Source organism: Scaptodrosophila lebanonensis, unplaced genomic scaffold (assembly GCF_003285725.1).
Source record: "Scaptodrosophila lebanonensis strain 11010-0011.00,11010-0021.00 unplaced genomic scaffold, SlebRS2 tig00001439-arrow-arrow-pilon, whole genome shotgun sequence".
Classification (NCBI taxonomy): Eukaryota; Metazoa; Arthropoda; class Insecta; order Diptera; family Drosophilidae; genus Scaptodrosophila; species Scaptodrosophila lebanonensis.
In genome coordinates, this window is record NW_022060756.1 from 175,376 (window position 1) to 179,897 (window position 4,522).

Sequence of the window (4,522 nt, forward strand, 5' to 3'; positions counted from 1 at the left end):
TGAGAGAGAGTTCTATGACTCAAAGTTTGCAACGAATGCAGTTAGCATTCCAAATTGACAATCTGATTAGTTTATTCGTTGGAATTATTTAAAGAAAAAACGAGCTGCTCCATCCTTGTAAGGGAGGCCGTTAATTGTGTTTGAAAAGAAGCTATTTGGAGTTGCATATTTTGAAAGCTGTCTGAAACAAAAATCCTGAATTCTGAGTCAGGGAGATTTAGTAAATTGGAAGTGTAAGAAGAAATTTGTAGGGCGTCATTTCGATTTTTTTTTTTTTTATATATATATATTTTATTGTGGCGCACATAGCCAGAAAATGGGTACAACTTTACTTAAACTAAACTTAGAACTAATCCCAAATCCAGCCGGTAGTGCAGTCAAAGGAGGTGACGACAACAAAATTACTGTCTTGATCCTTCCCGTTTGAAAGAGTGGAGGGAATGCGGTGAAAAGCCGAAGCGAGTAGGTGAGGCACCCCCTCCCTCAAGGGGGTACCAGGAGTAGATGTTGTGGTGTGGCTGTTGTGTTTTATAAGTACATAAATTAAATCTAAGTGTAATTTATTCTACTGAGAAATAACAAACAATGTGTAAAAGTAATAAGAAATGTGATGAAAAGTGGAGTTGTAACATTAATAATAAGAAAAATTAAGAATTTGAATTCAAGTTGTAAATTATAAAGAGTTTACAAAATAAAGTGATATATGATTTATAACAATATATTCAAAGTTTCTTTTTCAAAATTGAAGTTTAAAAAATTTATGATAAATTCATTTTGAGTAGCATAAACTATGAACTAAACATTATGGTGAGCTTAAAAGTATGACAATAGTAATCTTAAATAGTAACATAAGTATGAATAGTGTAGTTGTAAGTGTTGCTGCTGTGAAGATCCAGTAGTACCAAGGGAAGCGCTTTTGCAGCAGACGTGGGTGCAGCAAAACGGATCCCAAAAACGAGCATGAAGATGCGCACCAGTGGGGTGCCAAATGATGATGCCAGCCGAGAGAAAACCAAGGTGCAAATCCAGATGGACCATGATGGCAGCAGCGATAAAAAAGAAGTAATTAGTTATATTGTTGAATGTATAGGTATAAGGTGCCGTGAATGATGAAGTGTGAATAGTGGTGTGTGTGGGTGGTGTGTGAGGGTGGTGTATGTGGTTGGTGTGTGTGGGTGGTGTGTAGCGATGAATATGTAGCCATGTATAGGGGCGATGAATGCAGTAAAAATGTGTATAGATGAAGTTTAAAGTATGATGTGGTGTGTAAGTTGAAATCCATAACCAGTGTGTATTTCCGAATTTATGTTGAAATGCATCTGTCTTTGTTGATTTAGTATTTAATAGGTTAATTGTATTGCAGTATGTTATAAGGAATTCTAATATTTATGAAATGTGTTATTATGAATTATGGGCTATGTATTAATAAATTATAGTGTGAAAAACAAGAGTTATTTGGCTTAATGTTGGAATTAAAAATGATTACTGATATTTGATAAATGATATTGAATGAAAGTAGTATGTAATAGTTGCGTGTATGTGTATTATAATTTATAAAATTTTTTATATGTGTGATTTATGTGAAAGTGGTTTTAATAAGTTTATATTTACGTTGCAGGAACAGTATCTTATCAGAAGAGTATGTTGAATCCAAGGCCTATTTGATACCAGACATCATTGCAATTAGAGCATGTATGAATCCTATACAAGGAGTGTGATAGTCCATAAAGCCAAGAGAGACAGGACGGCGATTTAAAAGATTCCAGGATCGGAAGGTCCAGAGACGTCGTTGCATTCGAAAGCAGCACGCAAATCCAGCACGAGAACGTAGCAAAATCCGGGCAGCAAGCGAGCATAAAAGCATCATGTCGGGAGACGAGCGGGTACCAGTCCATAATCCAGAGCCAGACATAGGTTGGGCCAATCCATAGCGAGGTAGTTTACCGGCAGTAATTATACAAAATAATTAGTTAGGTGTAAAATAGGAAGTATAGGTGATGGTGAGAAGACGGCATGGTAGTAATAAGTGTGGTGGTAAAGATGAATATGCGTTGTATACTGGTATGATGGTGCGTCATATAATTAAATTTGTTGTATTATTTGATAATTAAATGAAATAATTTGTTATATTGATAGTTTCTAAAAGATTTATGTTATAATATATGAATAGTAATTTATGGCCTGAACGGCGTTTGTGAATTAGTTGCCCATTTGGGCTTTTGTAAACATGATAGAAGTAAGTGTGGTGGTAAAGATGAGTGTGCGTTGTTTACTAATATGATGATATGATGTATGATTAATTATGTGTATTATTTGATAATTTAAATGAAATAAATTGTTATATTGAATGTTCTAAAAAATGTATGTTATAATATTTAAGTAGTAATTTATGGCCTGAACGGCGTTTATGAATTAGTTGCCCACTTGGGCTTTTGTAAATAAATGTAATGCATTAAATAAGCCAGATTAATTAGTGAATTATAAAATAAAATAGAAAGTTATATAGCCAGTTACTTATTTAAATGTGTGTTGTATTAGGATTTATATTATTTATATAATGTGATGTAAATGTAATGAATTTGTTATGTGAATTGTATTAAATAAATGAATTTTGACAGTAATGAAGCGTTGTATATTTACTCTGCATTATCATAGAGTTTATGGAGATAGCATCACACATTGATTAGCTCATTTCCACTACATGACGTGTTCAGGCAGACGATCAATATATATATAAAAAGTGTCCCGCGTTGCGGCACAATCCAGCAGCAAGGTTCCCCACAAGAAAGCATAGGTGGTCGGAATTTGATGTGAATTAAATACTCCAGGGCGCAGATTTATATAAAAGCAGTGACAGCAGGCAGAAAAAGGCCTCAAAACATGAGAGGTGTGCAGCAAAGTTCTTTATTTGGATCCTGAGAAATCGGATTCATTAATATAGTGTTAGTATAAGAGGAGATATATTACCAATTTGACTGGAGGTGTGGGTCAGTGCAGAGCCACGCACACACACCCACGTATTCCCACCAGCACTAGCGAAATACCGCTGAAAGAAGGGCCCGTGTCCAACTTAGACGGCCAACAGCGTGGACAGGCAGCTGAAGCAGCTAACACCTCCAGCCGCCGCGACCAACCAGATAGACACGGTCCCCACAAAAACGATATGACACCAGGCGCGCAAGATCACTGGGAATGGAAAACGCGGCACTACACGACCGATACAACAGAATAATTTCTGACAAAATTTAATTTGTTTTTTAATTTTTTATGAACGCAGCGAAAAAACACATGCATGTCAGTTTAAACGAATAACCCGACTGAAGGTTGAGGCAAAATTCCTAGGCTATAAAACTGGATGCTGGGTGTACCAGTGGAAAATTGCCGTTTTAGAATAAAGCTCATTGAGCGAAAAGCTCAGAAACAGACTCACTCAAATTGAGTCATACTGAATGAGTAGCAGCTTAGTAAGGCTTGGAACGATTTTGATTCTCTGAGTAAAGAAACAGGAGAAACATTATAAAGAAAGATAAAAAGGGGAAGGAGAGCATAAATGTTAATTAACAGTGATAGACAAAATACAGACCCAGGAAAAAATGTTTGGTTTGAGCAGCAGTGGCAAAAAGCGCTCAATTATATCGCTGATCGAGGCAGCATATTAGAGCACAAGTCAGCACGACCGCCCACAGTGGTAGAGAATGGCCAAGGGGGATCCAGAATCCAGCTGTATATAAAGTAAAATAAATTACCATACACGGATCTGGGTCCCCCTTAGCACTAAAATGACCTCCAAGATGGCCATAGAGCAAATTTAATTAATCTGATTTAATATAACAATTTGGTATGAGAAATGTAATATAAATTCCAATATTTAAAGTTAAATAATAGGGAAAAATCAGTTAGTTTATGAAAAATTGGTTACATGTTGCTCTTATGAATCGTTGGAAATCAGTCAAAAATGTTCTTATTAGATTTACTGGTATATGATTCAAGTAAGAAAAATTTCCGACACAGACAAGCTGCTCGCCGAAAAACATTGACAGTAAAATCGCAGCATAATAATAAGAAGAACATTTAGACAAAACAGAACGTATAGCTAATAGCAGGTAATTGTTAGAAAAGTTCCCGACTAGGACATATCGTGCACAGTTAATATGCCAGTCCAGGAACATAAACCACAATAAAATAGCATATTAGCCAACGAAGAAATAGGTACAAAAGGGGGGGTGAAGAATTTTTACAGCTGATATGCTGCCGTGCTGCACAAGCGCATGACGCGTATGGCCGAAATGACGTCGGCAGTGCACGGGACGCATAAGAGTAAGCAGGGCAGCAATATGATATAATTCAAAGCAAAAGAAAAAGCTAAACGGCAGTTAAAATTAGAATTTGTATTGTGCAATTGCGAGAAATTTATTGTATGAAAAAGAGAGTCAATAAGAGGAGACGATAAATAAATAGAAATTTAATTGAAAAATAAACTGAATTATTTGAATCAGAGATTACAAAGTTATTTATAAAATAT

General features: G+C 35.7%; 1 long non-coding RNA gene across 1 annotated transcript; it reads right to left on the reverse strand.

Annotated features, from left to right (window-relative positions):
- Positions 1–307: 307 nt before the first annotated feature.
- LOC115633553 lies at positions 308–3,492 on the reverse strand. Its single transcript, XR_003996354.1, has 3 exons — positions 2,641–3,492; positions 1,612–1,701; positions 308–913 (listed from the first exon to the last, which is right to left on the reverse strand). It is a non-coding gene; the product is annotated as an uncharacterized LOC115633553 (long non-coding RNA).
- Between the last annotated feature and the right edge of the window lie 1,030 nt (positions 3,493–4,522).